Genomic DNA, 17,519 nt, shown 5'->3' with positions numbered 1-17,519 from the left:
ACAAGTTGATCTGTGCAAGTGCCCTCAAGATGATGAGGGCTGAGGAGGCAGTCTTCAGAGGAGATCAGGCCAGATGAAGATGAGGGTGTGTATGACAGAGTGGTGATGTCCCTTGAGCTAGCAGTGAGTGAGATGCTAGTGAATCTGTGCTGAGCTTGAGTGTGTGAGTTTAGAGTGATGAGATGGCTGCTTTACCCTGGTGACATGGATGAGATCATTCAACCTCTTCTGTGTAGCATTAGCACTGATCACCACTGCGATCACCTACCAAGCTGGAGTGGTAATGTTGCTGCCCCTCCTGCAACAAAAGCTTGGAGGACAGCTATTCCCTTGTTCATTCCTCATGGCAATGCCTTGACCAATGAGTTGACCTGCCTGGTTTGAATTTAAACAAGAGCTTGGCAGTTAATTGTTATTTGGTGCATTCCCCATAGAAATGCCTCTACTAATCAGAGTCCACTTGCCAACCAATCAGCATCCTTTTCTCATGCCGGTTAAAGTGTTGATCCCTTTGAGAGTTGGTATTCTTGTGATTTTGACCTGATGGGTGCAAGACGTAAAGCTTCAACAGCATGTCTCTTTTTTCAGCAATACTCAAGTTCTTTATTACCAAGCAACTTTTTATATTTTTCTATTAGATATTTGAGTAAAGATTCAATTATTTTCCTACCTCCCATATGAAATGTACTCTTAAACATAGAAACTACATTAGTTGTCTACCAGTACTTTGGCACTATTCCTCTTTCCAGTGAATTTTTATATAAATGTAATAGTATCTTTGCTTTCTCTTGCCTAACTATTAATATGCACAAATATAGTCCATCTGAATCAGAGGTTTTTTTTATTATTTGTTCATGGGATGTGGGTGTTACTGGCTTGGCCAGTACTTATTGCCCTTGGTCAAAGGGCTTTTTTTTTAATGAGTCAACTTTGTTTTTAAGAGCGGGTCTGGAACCACTTGTAGGCCAGATCAGATAAGGACAGCAGTGAACCAGATGGGTTTTATGACAATTGACAATGGTTTCATGGTTAGTATTATTAGACTTTTAATTCCAGATATTTACTGAATTCAAAATCCACCATCTGCAATGGTGAGATTCAAACCCAGGTTCCCAGAGCATTACCCTCAGTCTCTGGGTTACCAATCCGGTGACAGTACCACTACGCCATCACTTCCCCCTTCTATGTTTGATTAGTTTATCAATTATAGCCCCCTTTTCTATCTTAAATGGCGCTAGATCTTTTTTGATCACGACATCTAATGTCATACCCACGCATTTTGTCTCCCTGGTAACTACTGAAGCAAGTAACTGTTCAATATTTCTGCCATTTCATTGTCATTACTTATAATTTGTCTTGTGCAGCCCTATCCTGAATTTCTTATTCATGTGTCAGTAGAATTAAAAAAAAAATATCTTGATAATTTAATTTTTTTATTCTTTCATGGGTCGTGGGTGTTGCTGGCTGGACCAGCATTTTTATTGCCTATTTCTAATTGCCCTTGAGAAGGTGGCAGTGAGCCGCCTCTTTGCTTTAATATAGTTTACTTCTATTCTCATTTTATAAATAGAGGAATAATATTAGTTGCCTGCTAATCCTCTGGCGCTATTACTTTCTCTATTGATAATAGTGCCTCTGCAACTCTTACTTTGCATCTGCACATACTAAAAGAAGCTATCTATCTAGACCAAGGATTTTATGCTCTTCAGTGTGATTAGTTTATTAATAATCTTCCTTTTCTCTGAAATGTTACTTTTTTTGAGCTCTTCTTCCAATATTATGTCCATGTGCTTTGTCTCCAAGGTAAATACTGAGGCAAAGCAAGTATTCAAAATGTATACTATTTCATTGTCAATAACTGAGTTTATCTTGTTTTCCCTGAATGACCCTATCCTAGTTCTGATTTTCCTTTTGTTATTGAGGTGTCTTTATAATAATTTACTATACTTATTATTATAGTGCACAGTTATGATAGCACAACTTTTGAGAAAAACTGTTTAAAGGGTTACATTTTAAAAAAAAACTTTGAACTGAGCGTAAAGACGGTTTCAAAATGGCTCCAAGCTACCAGACAGAATTGTGGATTTCAGACTGAGTCTCCTCTTCCAAGAGGACAAAATGCATTCCTTAATTTAATTATGGTTCACTGTGGTCACGTCCAGGAGATAACAAAGTTTTGCTGACACTTCATTTTAAGAATGTAAATTGTACATAGAAACATAGAAAATAGGAGCAGGAGTAGGCCATTCAGCCCTTCGAGCCTGCTCTGCCATTCATTATGACCATGGCTGATCATCCAACTCAATAGACTGCTCCCGCTTTCTCCCCATTTCCTTTGATCCCTTTCGCCCCAAGAGCTAAATCTAATTCCTTCTTGAAAACATACAATATTTTGGCCTCAACTGCTTTCTGTGGTAGTGAATTCCACAGGTTCATCACTCTCTGGGTAAAAAAATTTCTCCTCATCTCAGTTCTAAATGGTCTACCCCGTATCCTCAGATTGTGACCCCGGGTTCTGGACTCCCCCATCATCGGGAACATCCAAAACAAAAACAGAATTACCTGGACAAACTCAGCAGGTCTGGCAGCATTGGCGGAGAAGAAAAGAGTTGATGTTTCAAGTCCTCATGACCCTTCAACAGATCATGAGGACTCGAAACGTCAACTCTTTTCTTCTCCGCCAACGCTGCCAGACCTGCTGAGTTTGTCCAGGTAATTCTGTTTTTTTGGATTTCCAGCATCTGCAGTTTTTTGTTTTTATCTCTGGAATATCCTTCCTACCTATACCCTGTCTAGTCCTGTTAGAATTTTATAGGTTTCTATGAGATCCCCCCCTCATTCTTCTGAACTCCAGCGAATATAATCCTAACTGACTCAATCTCTCCTCCATATGTCAGTCCCACCATCCCAGGAATCAGTCTGATAAACCTTCGCTGCACTCCCTCTATAGAAAGAACATCCTTCCTCAGATAAGGAGACCAAAACTGCACACAATATTCCAGGTGTGATCTCACCTGAATAATTGCAGCAATACACCCCTGCTCCTGTACTCGAATTCTCCCGCTATGAAGGCCAACATACCATTTGCCTTGTTTACCGCCTGCTGCACCTGCATGCTTACCTTCAGTGACTGGTGTACGAGGACACCCAGGTCTCGTTGCACATTCCCCTCTCAATTTATAGCCATTCAGATAATAATCTGCCTTCCTGTTTTTGCTACCAAAGTGGATCACCTCACATTTATCCACATTATACTGCATCTGCCATGCATTTGCCCACTCACTCAGCTTGTCCAAATCACCCTGAAGCATCTCTGCATCCTCCTCACAGTTCACCCTCCCACTTAGCTTTGTGTCATCTGCAAATTTGGAAATATTACATTTAGTTCCTTCATCTAAATCATTAATATATATTGTAATAGCTGAAGTCCCTGCACCAATCCCTGCGATACTCCGCTAGTCACTGCCTGCCTTTTGGAAAAAGACTCGTTTATTCCTGCTCCTTGTTTCCTGTCTGCCAACCGGTTTTCTATCCATCTCAATACACTACCCCCAATTCCATGCACTTTAATTTTATACGCAAATCTCTTATGTGGTACTTTGTCAAAAGCCTTCTGAAAGTCCAAATAATCCACATCCACTGCCTCCCCCTCAACTCTACCAGTTACATCCTCAAAGTTCCAGTAGATTTGTCAAGCATGATTTCCTTTTCATAAACCCATGCTGACTCTGTCCAATTCTGCCACTGTTATCCAAGTGCTCAGCTATTAAATCTTTTATAATGGACTCTAGAATTCCCCCCACTACTGACATCAGGCTGACTGGTTTATAATTCCCTGTTTTCTCTCTATCTCCCTTTTTAATTAGTGGGGTTACATTAGCTACCCTCCAATCTGTAGGAACTGTTCCAGAGTCAATAGAATCTCAGAAGATGACCACCAATGCATCCACTATTTTTAGGGCCACTTCCTTAAGTACTCTGGGATGTATATTATCAGGCCCTGGGGATTTATCGGCCTTCAATCCCATCAATTTCCCCAAGACCATTTCCCTACTAATACTGATTTCTTTCAGTTCCTCCCTCTCACTAAACCCTGTGTTCCCCAACATTTCTGGTATGTTATTTGGGCCCTCCTTTGTGAAGACAGAATCAAAGTATGTATTTAGTTGGTCAGCCATTTCTTTGTTCCCCATTATAAATCCCCCTGTTTCTGATTGTAAGGGATCTACATTTGCCTTCACCAATCTTTTTCTCTTCACATACCTAGAGAAACTTTTACAGTCAGTTTTTAAGTTCCCCGCAAGCTTACTCTCGTATTCTATTTTCCCTTCTTTAATCAATCCCTTGGTCCTCCTTTGCTGAATTCTAAACTGCTCCTAATCCTCAGGTCTGTTGCGATTTTTAGCCAATTTGTATGCCTCTTTCTTGGATCTAATACTATCTCTAATTTCCCTTGTAAGCCATGGTTTGGCCACCTTTCCTGTTTTACTTTTGTGCCAGACAAGAATAAACAATTGTTGCAGTTTACCCTTGCGCTCTTTGAATATTTGCCATTGCCTATCCGCCATCATCCCTTTAAGTAACGTTTTCCAATTCATCATAGCCAACTCGCGCCTCATACCATTGTAGTTTCCTTTATTAAGATTCATGACCCTAGTCCCGGATCAACTATGTCACTCTCCATCTTGATGAAGAATTCTATCATATTATGGTTGCTCATCCCCAAGGAACTTCGCACAACTAGATTGGCAATTATTCCTTTCTCATTATACCATACCCAGTCTAGGATGGCCTGTTCTCTAGTTGGTTTCTCAATGTATTGGTCCAGAAAACCATCCCATATACACTCCAGGAATTCCACGTCTACAGTATTGTTACTAATTTGATTTGCCAAATCTATATGTAGATTAAAGTCACCCATAGTTACAGATGTTCCTTTATAGCATGCATCTCTAATTTACTGTTTAATGCCATTCCCAACATCACCACTACAGCTTGGAGATCTATATACAACCCCCGCTAACGTTTTTTGCCCCTTAGTGTTTCTCAGCTCTACCCATACAGATTCCACATCGTCGGAGCTAATATCTTTCCTCGCTATTGCATTAACTTCCTCTCTAACCAGCAATGCAACTCCACCGCCTTTTCCTTTTTTGTCTGTCCTTCCTAAATATTGTATACCCCTGGACGTTCAGTTCCCATCCCTGGTCACCCTGCAGCCATGCCTCCATAATCCCAACTATATCATACCTGTTTACATCTATTTGCATGGTTAATTCATCCACTTTATTGCGAATGCTCCTCGCATTACGACACAAAGCCTTAAGGCTTGTCTTTTTAACATTACTTGTCCCGTTCCCACTATTTTTCACTGAGGCCCTGTTTGATTCTTGCCCTTGATTTCTCTGCCTATCACTTTTCTTATTTCCCTTTCTGTCTTTTGTTCTTGTCCTTGATTTCCCCCTCCTCTGACTCCTTGCATAGGTTCCCATCCCACTGCCATTTTAGTTTAAACCCTCCCAACCACTTTAAGCAAATGTTCCCCCTAGGACATCAGTCCCAGTCCAGCCCAGGTGTAACCCGTCCAGTTTGTACTGGCCCCACCTCCCCCAGAACTGGCCCCAATGTCCCAGGAATCTGAAACTCTCCCATCATCTCTTCAGCCAATATATCCTGCTATTTCTACTCTGACAAGCATGTGGCATTGGTAGTAATCCTGAGATCACTACCTTTTGAGGTCCTACTTTTCAACTTACTTCCTAACTTGCTATATTCTGCTTTTAGGACCTCATCCCTTTTTTTGCGTATATTGTTTGTACCAATGTGTACCATGACCACTGGCTGTTCACCCTCCCCCTTCAGAATGTCCTGTAGCCGCTCTGAGACATCCTTGACCCTAGCACCAGGGAGGCAACATACCATCCTGGAGTCTCATTTGTGGCCACAGAAACACCTATGTAGTCCCCTTACCATTGAATCCCCTATAACTGTTGCATTCCCACAATTTTTACTCCTCCCCTGTGCAGCAGAGCCAACCCCTGTGCAGCAGAGCCAACCATGGTGCAACGAAATTGACTGTTGCTGCTTTCCCCTGAGAGGCCATTCCCCTCAACAGTATCCAAAGCGGTATATCTGTTTGCAGGGGAATAGCCACAGAAGATTCCTGCACTGCCTGCCTAGTCCTCTTGCTTTGCCTGGTGGTCACCCATTTCCTTCCTGCCTGTAGACTCTTAGCCTGTGGTGTGACCACCTCTCTGTACATCCAACCACGATATTTCCCACCTTGCGGGATGCTCCACAGTGTCCCCAGCTGCCGCTCCAGCTCTGAAACCCAGGCTTCCAGGAGCTGCAGCTGGAGACAGTTCCCACACACATGCTGGCCCCGGGCACTGGAAATGTTCCCGGCTTCCCACATAGAGCAGGAGGAGCACACCACGGCTTTGTGCTCTCCTGCCATGACTTACCCCTTTAAATTAAATTAAACCTTTTGGAAGATACTGAATATCAAATAACATCAATTACTCTACGGCCCTTCTTCCTGCTCCTTGTTGTTACAGAATATAGCCCTTACAAATTATGAATCACAAAATAAGACCTTAAAAACTATAAGTGATCAAAGTAGTAAATACTTACCTGACTGTACTCATGGCACGCAAAGGATCACCTCGTTCCTTCCTCATTGATCTCCCTCAGTCACCAGATTCCAACTTAAGCACTCGACTGCAGCCCAAAACAGTAGTGCAGACCACTTGGCCAGAACAAAAGCTAAGGACCACAGGTGGGAGAAGGGCCATTGGAAGTGTCGATGCTTGAAGTGTCATTTGGGAGATGACTTGGCTTCTTGTGCAGGTCACATGATAACAGTGGTCATCTTAGCTCCTGGAAAAAAACATTGTGAAGGGGAGGAATTTGAGAGAAAAAAAGCATCTTTAGAGAAGCAGACAAGAACTCTTAACACAAGGAGTGGGGGATCAATCAGTATAGCTGTTGAACTGCTATAATCAACCAGGCTAAAAAAAGGGCACACCACAGTTTTCTGAAAGAGAACTAAAGAAGCTCTTCTATTGCACCCATGCCCATCCCCCACTTGATTCCATTTACTAAACTACCTGTTAAAGCAATCTCCAGCAATTTGACAGTGGAAGCCATCACAACTGCAGAGACAACGCTACAACCTCAAGACCATTACATTAGACAATGCAACACCTCATCTTCAAAACATATCAAGCCTACACCGAATAAGGACTAACCTTGATTTACGTTTATAAGTATTGTTTTGTCTTAATTTTTAACTAATCTTTGTGTGGGAATGTGTCAGTAATTTTATCTTTTCTTTAGGTAATGGCTGGAGCAATAGAGTGAAATAAGCTACCTTTTCTTTAAGTAAAAAGGCTGTTCTGCTGAGTTATTTTTAAATTAGATTACTTACACCTAAAAACAAATTCATTGTTCATGGGTGGCTTTGAGGAAATGACTTTTAATGCATCCATGACATTATATTCCTCGATGATTTAATTTTGTAACTCCTCTTTGCTTCCCTCATTTTTTTTAAATTTCTTTCCTAAACTCCTCATGTTCCCTTTTGTAATCTCTTACTGGGCAAAAAGTAGAAAATGTATTTGCGTTATGATATTTATTTGGGACAGAATTGGTCTGAGGAGGAGTGGCAGTTTTGGTGAGAGAATATATGTTGTGAAGGGAAATGGTGTACGCAAAAGCAGAGGTTTAGACAACGATAACAAAACAAATTGCATTTATATAACGCCATCTGATGTAGTAAGATGTCCCAAAGCACATCACAGGTGCATTATCCTTCAAAATTTGACACTGAGCCACATAAGGAGATATTAAGAGATTACTAAAAGCTTGGACAAAGGATTGAATTTTAAGAAGTGTCTAAAAGGAGGAGAGAAGCAGAGCCAATAAGGTTAGCAATCAAAGATTTTAAAAAAGGCTGGTTATATTGGTGAGATTATAATACAGATCTCCCTAGCTGCAGGAGGGAAATGGCAGAGAAAATATATAGTCAGATCAATAAAGATGAGGAATAACGAAATGATTGTTCTACAAAATTTTTATTAAACAATTATTGGTCTAGGTCTTCCGAGCAGCAACAATGATCAACAGATTGCTGCTGTGCTTGTGAATTCCCCCAACTTGATGCTGCTGCACATTTCTGCCAGGAACTTCTGAGCCCAGCTTTCACAGAAATGCGCAGCGTCCCTTGGGGAAATTCGTTGGGGTGGAGTAGGCTGGAGGAAGTCAGGACATGCCCCATTTTATAGCACTAGTTGCTGTATGGAAAGTTTAAAGGTCCAGTTTGAACCTTAATGAGTGGGTGAGTGCGTGAATGGGTAGGAAGGTAAGGTGAGGTAGTTAGGTGGGTAAGTGGGTAGGGAGTAGGTAGGTGTGGGTAAGGGAGTACATGGTTAGGGGATGGAGGTAGCTGGGTAAATGAGGGGTCGGGTCAGGCCAGGATATTAGTCCAGTCTTTGTGGGGGGGAGGGGTTAGTCAGGTCGTAGGGGTAGCCAGGTCAGGAGGTTAGTTGGGGTGGTCAGGAGGATGGTCAGGTGATATGGGGTATTCAGGACAGGGGAGAGCAGCTGGGTCGGATAGGGAGGGTAGTTGAGAGGGTACTTGAGTGGTCAGGAGGGTAGTTGGGTCGGGAGGGGTAGTGGGGATGGCGGGGGTTAGTCGAGTTGGGGAGGTATTCAGGTTGGGGAGGTAGTCAGGTAAGCTTTGGGTTAGTCGGGGTGGGTAGTCAGGTCATGGGGTTGTCAAGTCGAGAGGGTAGTTGGGGGTTGGGGTTAGTCAGGTCAGATTGGGGGTGGTAGTTGGGTGGTCAGGGAGCTACTCTGGTCCATTTGCAAGAGTAGTTAGTTTGTCGGGGAGTAGTCATGTAGTCGAAGGGTGATTGGGTAGTCAGGGGCATCGGGTGATGATTGGGGGAGGAGGAGATCAGTTGTGGGGTACCCAGGTGTTAGAGTAGTTTTTAATCTGTCTAACATTTTTTGGGTAACCATTCAAGTCAGTACCCCAGAATTGTCTGAAGTCTCCAATTCTAGAACAGAATTGGAGACATTCACAGAAGGTCCCAATGAATTACCCATGAGAAGTTGAAACTTCCTGGGCAATTCCTACATAAGCCCACATGTCAGGACTTCCACAGGGTCCTGACATGCATCTTCGGTCGTCTGTCCAGTCTTCAATGATCTGGAGACTGGACAATTTGACCCAATGATTGGGATGGGATGGGGAGGGAAATAGAATTGCTAGAACTGGACCAGTAAGTTAGGGAGAAACATTGTTGGACCTGTTTGAGTAACAATAAAGATCAGGTAGATAAACGTGGATGAGCATGAAGGGAGTAATAAACAGCATATAATCAACATTGATGTTCAGATATTAAGAGGATAAGTTAGTGCAAAAACCAAGGGCAGGTTTTTCTGGTCGGCGAGCAGGGGCGGGGCCAACGCGTCAAATGATGCAGAGATATGTTGGGCAAGCGTCCCTACATCACCCCACCAAACTGTCAACGGCCTACTAAGGCCATTATAAAGCTAATTAACTTGATTGATGGACCTGCCCCTCTAACCGTAGGGTTGGCGGGCAGGCCGGGAGCCCAGGCAGGCCTCAGAAAAAGCATGAAACCTCATCCACGGGCGGGATGAGGTTTCATGATGGCTTTGAAATGTTTATCAAATGTTTAAATATAAGTCACATGAGGGGACGTCAGGGAATTTTTTTTATTACCTTTATTTCAACTTTTGAATTGGAGCCAATCTCCCTGAGGCAGCACTTTGCCTCGGAGATCTGTGTGGTCTTTTGCGTACATGCACTTCCTGGCAGACTTCACACTGGGTGGGCCTTAATTGGCCCACCTGTGTAAAATGGCGGTGAATTCCCCACCCCCCCTCCCCGACTGGGGGCACCGAACAGAAAGGTGGCCACTGGTGTCCGCTCCTGCACTTCCTCCCCCAGTGGGGAGGAAAATGTTCACTCAAGGGTTTATATTGGAATAGGTTAGAAGGATGAGAAATGAATTAGCTAAGGTGAGGTGGAAAGTAAAATTGGAATGCAGAACTATAAATCAATAATGGGATTTTTTTTTTAAAAATTTGAAATTGTAGGATATATCATAATTATTATAAAAGACAACATCAATCCTCAGAATTCCCTGGTTAAATAAAGAGCTTGGAAACAAGTTGAAGTGGAAGATGTATGGGGTCTACAGGTTGGATCAAAACAAGAGAAAATACAAGAAAATATGGAAATATTTTGAGGAGACAGAAAATGAAAATCAGGAAAGAATATAAGGAGTTTCAAAAATTATTTAAAGGAACAGTGAAGTGTTCCACAAATGCATTAGTAAAAACAGAATTGTTAAATATGACGCAGGACCCCTGACAAAAGGGGATAGGTCATCGAGGATAAGTGAAAATTGGCAGGCATACCTAAGTACTTCATTTCACTGTTACAAAGGAGATTTTGGAGAGAAGATAAATCCTGGATTACTTAATTACAAAATAAGCTATTACAATAAATAAAAGGAGCGGTAGAGAAGTTACTTAAGATAAAGGAGGACAAAGTACCAAGACTTAATTGGATATACCCAGGGATACTTAAGGAAATGGGGCAACAATTATCATGGGCCCCAGAAATTATAGTTATGCTATTGATTGGATGTAGCCATTTGTAACAGCCATTTTCAGAAAGGGAGACAGTGCTAATCTTATAATTACAGGCCTGTTAGTTCAACATCAGTGGAAGGAAATGTTTTAGAATCTTTAATTAAAGATTAAATTCTTAAATGTCTAAATGAAGAAAAATAATCAGAAATAGCCAACGAAGATTTTGGCAAATCTGATCACTTTTGAGAAGACCACAGTTAACTTTATTTCAGTGGAGAGATTGCAGCCAGGCATCTCCCAAACTGAAGGTGGAAATCATCCTACTCTTATCATCTCTTGCCCTTGAAGCAGATTTTTTTTTATTCGTTCATGGAATGTGAGTATTGCTGGATAAGCCAGTACTCATTATGCATCCCTAATTGTTCTTGTTCAGAGGCATTTAAGGGCCAACCATGTTGACAATATATTGTATGTCATGGTGCATATTTAAATGCTCTTTTCTCAACAGGCAATAATGTTACTTGCCCTTAATGCCCACGTTAAATGCATTTGCATGAAAAACATGAAAAAAAATTGGGAGCTGCATCACAGCAACCTCACTTACATGAAATATGAATGTCAAATGAGATTTGCTCATTCTGTGTAACAGTCAATACTGCTGGTTGGGGACCAGAAGTGGAGAACTAGAATAAATGAGTATACTGTACTAAGTGAGCAGGGACCCTGCGGAAACCAGTAGGATCTGATTAGAATCCAGTAAGATCCCTTTTCCAGTGCCTGTGTGCATAAGTTACCACATCAGTTCAGCAAAATGGAATACCTCCACTTTTTGCAAGCACTGTATTTATTATTTTGTATTCAATCTCTTATGCAGTCCCATAACCTAGATAGTTGGCCAAGTTATTACAAGCTAGAAGATGATAGACAAGCCTCTGTCTGTTGATTAGCAACTTTTGGAATTCACTTTTGTTTATCCTACTTATGAATTATGCGGAACTGGGTCCTGTTATAACTATTCTATAAATGTATTAGCCCTTTGAGATCTTTGCATTCCTCCTCTTGTGTATCCCTGATTTTAATTGCTCCACCACTGGTGATTGTGCCTTCAGCTACCCAGGCCCAAAGCTCTGGAATCCCTTTCCTAAATTTTTCTGCCTTTCTCTCTCTCTCTCTCCTCATTTAAGACATTCCTTAAAACCTACTTCTTTACCAAGTTTTTGGTCATCTGCCCTTGTATGGCTTAGTTTTGTTGTTATTATGAAATTTGCTAACAGTGTGGGAAAATCAAAACAATGATATCCTGTGATGCCCACCAGTACAATTTTTGGCTCCCACTTTAAATCATTATTAAGAAATGTGGGATCATGATTGTTCAACTCCACTGGGATACAAGTGCTCCTCATTGAAGAGGCAGTGTCATTAAAATTTCAGGGAGCCTTCCTGTCACTTCCCCCCAGATTGGTACTTAAATAAAAGTAATGAAAGATTTATGTACATTTGCTGTTCACACATTAAAGGCACTGATTTAATGGGGTAATTGGGGCGGGGGGGGGGGGGGGGGTGGAGTGGTGGGGGGTGCTGCTGGGGTGCTGGATCTGGCCCCTCTCACTTCCCTTCAACTGGTGGGTTTCCTGAGCCATGGGAAACCCAGCCTGTAGCTGTTAAATGTAATGGGCTGTTCAATCTGACGGTTGCAGTATCGTTAATATATTTAAATGACTTAGCTGCCCTTTGAGAGCAGGTTACTCACCCAACCCTCAAACCACCCTGGATCAGCCATTCATGGTGGGTTGGAGTGAGGTTTCATGTTTTTCAGAACTTACACTGCCTCACTGTACTTCTTCCACCTGGCTAGGATTATTAAAATTCCCCCCAATATAACACTGCTGATAAGAAGGCAAATCTGATCCTTAGATGCATTTGATTACAAATCTAAACAAGTCACTTTAATACTTTATAACTTGTTGGCAAAGACACATTTGGAATTCAAGTTTTAATCACTTCTAAAATATTGAGATGGATTGGAATTAATAGTTGGGTTAATAGATGAGAATAATTCTGGAATTCAAACATTATAATAAACAAATAGAATACATTGGAAAAAACAATTTCAGAGACAAGATGTCTTTAAATTGTTGAAAAGAATGGATAATATTGATGTAAATATTTTTCTTTTTACTTAAAATATAACTACAAAACAAAAGGGCTGGGATCATGATTCCCAAATCCATTTCCGCTACAAGCAGAATTCTGAATGAAACACAGCACACATTATGTCTACAATTAGAGGTCTGAGTGGGTTGACAATTGGCTTTTTCCTTAATGTTATCTTCTTGATGATTAAAATTTTTAAATATTTGCAACTTCCCAAAATGTCATCTTCAGAACAATATTTGTTGGAACTGGGAAAGCTCATATCAAATAAGTATTCCCCAAAAAATTATTGTTACTGTGAGGAGCTAAAGAAATACCTTCATGGTTTTGGGTGTGCAAGTAACTCATTAGTTATGTGGTTAATAAAGTAATAAGGTAAAGTGGTTAATAAGGGATAGAGGATCCTGGGCTTTATAAATAGAGGGATAGAATACAAAAAACAAGGGACTTATGGTGAACCTTTATAAAACATCGGTTTGGCTTCAACTGGAATATTGTGTCCAATTCTAGGTGCCACATTTTAGGAAGGATGTAAAGGCTTTGGAGAGAGTGCAGAAAAGATTTACTGGAATAGTTCCAGGGATAAAGGACTTCAGTTATCTGGACAGATTGGAGAAGCTGGGGCTGTTTTCCTTAGAGAAGGAAAAGGCTGAGATGAGATTTAATCATGATCCCATATTTCTTCATAACCATTTAAAGTGGGAGCCAGCTATCGTACCGGTGGGCACCACAGGATACCATTGTTTTGATTTTCCCACACTGTCATGAGGGATCAGGACATAGTAGGTAGAGAGAAACTTTCCCATTACGGAAAGGGTGGAGAACTCGAGGAAACTGATTTAAGGTGAAGGGCAAAAGAACCAATGGTGACATGAGGATTTTTTTTCATGCACTGAGTGCTTAGGATCTGGAACGTAATGCCTGAGACCCTGGTGGAGGCACTTTCAAGTGTGGCTTTCAAGAGAGAGTTGGATAATTATAGAAAAAATTAATTAGAGAAAAAAACTGCAGGGCTACAGGGAAACAGCAGGGGAGTGGGATTTGGTGAGTTGCTCTTGGAGAGAGCTGGCACGGATGTGATGGGCCGAATGGCCTCCTTCTAGGCTGTGTTAATATGCATTCCAGTCCTGATCTCACCTATTTGTATCTTAGTCACAGACCGCATTGTGCTGTCGTTCTCAACCTCGCATTATGTCAGGGAAACTTAGTGATACCATCAAAGGATGGGAGTCTCAATGTCACAGCCAAGCATTCAAGGTGACAGCACACATTTAAAGGGACATTCATTATTTAAACCGCTGTACAAGACACTTCACCAGGTTTGTAATCAGAGTAATATCCAATTACGTGATACCTTTCTGGAATTGTTTCATGTCTGCAGGCAAGAGAAACGTCGTTTATTAAAAGTGTAACTGCAGGTTATAAAAGCGAACAGGAAGTAACATTGCAAAATGCTGTGCTGCAACAGAAATAGCATTTGCCCAGTGTCTTCACACGAATCATGGCGCAATTCATTTTTGAGCGTTCAGATATGTTACAGGAACTAACATTGCTGCCTCCCCCCCGCAAAAAAAACCAAAGCACTGACAACGCCCCTTGAAAAGATAGTTTTCTGAAACAGCCCACTTTCGTCCTAGAGATGAACAGGATTCCTATACACCAGTCTCCGGTAGTGCTGGGAACTTCCCTTTATTTTAAAAAATGTGCATAGATCGGTTTTCGAATCAGTGGGAACTGTTCTGATGTCTGGCAATGTAAGCTCGTTATTTCGCTAATTCATGCTTCCTTTTCTCACTCGCAGGAGAGGGCTGCGTGATTGTGAAAGCTTGTCTAGATTAGCTCCTGTGTTGGTTGGACAAGATTTCATTTTTTTTAATCCACCTTTTCCGCCACCGAACAGTGAACACTTCTGTTTATCGTGTATGTCATGATTTTACACTTGTATGAACGGTAAGTTTAGAAGCAAAATCTTTTTGACAACTGATTCCATTTTTAGTCATTTTGTGACCCAGATGGTGTTACAAACCTGAACCAAATGACGTACAATTGACCAACCCGGAAGTAACAGTTCTTGCACTTTCAGCTTGAAACTGCCTTTTATTGAAGATTACTTCCCGTTTTAACAAACTGTACGCTATTTTTCTCTCCTCCTCCTCTCGGCAAGGTACAGTGCAATCGTTTTATTTTCCATTAATGAAAACAGGAATATCGTCCAAATTTATTATTTTTTGTGATTGTGTTTGTTACAATAGGATGCTTAGTCCTAGTTGGATTCGATAAGATAGAAATCCTCGCACCTGGAGAAGAAATTAAATTAGAATTGTGCAAAGGATCGTGAAGGAGACAGATTTTGCAACATTTTTATGTAGTTTTATAAACAATACAAGAAATGACTTATTTTGGATTGTTGCAATCGTTGATGTAGATATATTTCCGTATCGTCCTGATTTTTCAAATATATTTCTTTCCGGATGATACGAATTCGGATCTCAGTGAATGAGAAGCATTCATAGCCTAAAGGTTGGAGGAGGATGGTGCAGCTGTAGAGGGTGACATTTCCTCTAGGTCCAAAAGCCCGCCTTTTAAAATCCATTCCTCTAATTTTTGTCTGCTTGTTTCTGTTTCTGTAGTGTAGGCCTGTTGTGTAAGATTTTGAAAAAATATTCAATATTCATTATGTGCAATCTGTAGGTGCAATAACATTGTACAGTGGAAATAAGTTTTGCTGATAATTACTTTCCAGTTTGTGTACACTAAAGTTTTTATACATGCTACACTATTGTTCTTTAATTTTGGCATGCGGAAAGACAGCATTTTGAATTCATTTTTAGGATTGGATTAGAGTTAAATTTACTACCATATAAATTTGTAATACTTTTTTTTAATGTGTGATCAATAGCAAAACCATGTGTAATTGAGTTTTTCCTATTGTCTTCTAGACAAAATGTGTCACTGATTTGACTTAATTTATTCCTTGAAATCTGTCAGTGTCTAAACTGAGGGGTGCAAATCAGAAATATACTTTTGATTGGTTTCAACATCAAACCTGCTTGAACCTGCACGTCGTCATATAGTGATGAAATGATCTTGACTGACTTAACAAGGATGAAACAAAGTGGCACTTTCTTGCATAAAGGATGGAAGGAAAGCAGGAAAAGTTAATTTATGAACCACTCTAAGATGCACTTTTCGGACTTCGCATGGTCAGTTCTAAAGTAAATTTGATAGAGCCCCAGATACATCACCAGTCTGGTCTTGTGTATAACACTAGGATATCTAAATGAAAATCTTGTATACTAGATAGTAGATCTTCTGTGACATTGCTTAATGTAAGTAATGGGATGTCAAAGTCAAACAAGATGTCTGAAATGTGATGGCTAAAGTGTGGACATTTACAGGAAATATACATTATATACAAGAATTCTAATACATTCCCAGTGGCATTCACGTGGCAAGTTGGCATATATGGTCACACTTTAAGTTTTAGTGTTGCTTATACAATCACTCTCAACCAACTTTAGTCTCTCTTTCTCTCCTTTCCCTTAAACTTGTTACTTCTTTCACTCTCCCTTCTTTTTGGTTGGGAGGTAGGAGCTGGTATGGCATTTGGAGTGGGTTTTAGGGAAAATATGGCCCTCAGCGATTCCATTCGCAGCCCCAATCTTGTATACTTCACCTCTTCAAGTCCATCACATTGCTTAACCCTACATCTTTCTATTGCCCTGTCCTCTTGCTACCATCCTCTGATGATTGCCACTATACCCACATCATCATCTTTAAATAAATGACCCGTTCAACTCTTTTTTCTTCCCTTTGTCTTCTCCACATGCGTTTTACTCTTAAAGCTGTTTTATAATGACAGGAACATTACACTGTGCATTGCAAGGTATAATATTTCTGATGTTGAAAGGAAGTTGCATGTAAATTGACCTGTTGCTTTATGGCCTTATAATTAAATACATGCTGAGATCAATTAAAGGATCATTTTTATGCAGACATATAAGTCTTCAGCTATTCACCAATACCAAAAAAAGTTAATTTCCCTGTGGCAACTTATTATATTTTCAACCTTTATAATTATTGCTATAGAGAGAGTGCAATGAAGGTTCACCAGACTTGTTCCCAAATTTGAGTTGTCCATATCGCATAAATAAATATTTATCTTCCTTTTAAATAATTTCAATTTGATTCCATATCTATAGCCTTTTGGGATGGTGGATCCTCTGTTCTCATATCCCTTTGAGTTAAAGATTTTTTTTCTGGATTCATTTTTAACTGGCTTCCCATGCCACAGGGAAGCATCTTTTATTCTCAGCCCCAGCAGTTCAATGCATTATTTCTGAACACCCTAATCAGATAAACCTCCTCATAGCTAATATAATCCAAGCTTGTCTGATGTAGCTAAACCCCTACAGTGTGTATCTCATACTGGTAATCATCAGAGGACTTTCTCCAAGACTCGTACATCCCTCTGTAAGGTGGGCACCCAAAGTAAAATGAGTGTTCCAATGAGATCTTAATAGTACATCAGTAATTTCTTGCTTATATATTCTATATTTCTATAATCCAGTATCCCATTTGCTTTTAACACCAATGAATTCAATTTTAAATGGTTCTGCTCACTGAACCCATATACTTGACGTTAGATCGTATTCCAAACTGCATTTCTTGCATTTCAAGTATACTGCCTTTAGTTTATTACCACAACATTTTGCACTTGCATAATTAATGCC

The 17,519-nt window shown here is 40.5% G+C and overlaps 1 protein-coding gene and 1 long non-coding RNA gene across 9 annotated transcripts in view; one reads left to right on the top strand and one right to left on the bottom strand.

Annotated features, from left to right (window-relative positions):
- The first annotated feature begins 14,382 nt into the window (after nucleotides 1–14,382).
- The window catches only part of fam49bb (family with sequence similarity 49 member Bb), a 227,028-nt gene continuing 223,891 nt past the window's right edge, over nucleotides 14,383–17,519 (top strand). The window contains exons 1-2 of one of the 8 annotated variants that reach the window (XM_041190326.1): nucleotides 14,383–14,455; nucleotides 14,588–14,736. The gene's annotated coding sequence lies outside the window, so the exon portion shown is untranslated. Of the gene's footprint in view, nucleotides 14,541–14,587; nucleotides 14,737–14,884; nucleotides 14,951–17,519 lie in introns of those variants that run through there. The other 7 variants (XM_041190343.1, XM_041190344.1, XM_041190341.1 and 4 more) reach the window with 7 other exon arrangements.
- LOC121279255 overlaps nucleotides 15,395–17,519 on the bottom strand; it is a 31,316-nt gene continuing 29,191 nt past the window's right edge. Inside the window, exon 4 of the long non-coding RNA XR_005943345.1 lies at nucleotides 15,395–15,423. This is a non-coding gene — a long non-coding RNA (uncharacterized LOC121279255). The remainder of the gene's footprint in view (nucleotides 15,424–17,519) is intronic.

This window comes from Carcharodon carcharias, chromosome 6 (genome assembly GCF_017639515.1).
Source record: "Carcharodon carcharias isolate sCarCar2 chromosome 6, sCarCar2.pri, whole genome shotgun sequence".
Taxonomy (NCBI): domain Eukaryota; kingdom Metazoa; phylum Chordata; class Chondrichthyes; order Lamniformes; family Lamnidae; genus Carcharodon; species Carcharodon carcharias.
Note: the sequence above shows the minus strand (reverse complement) of the source record. Positions and strands in the feature narration are given on the sequence as shown.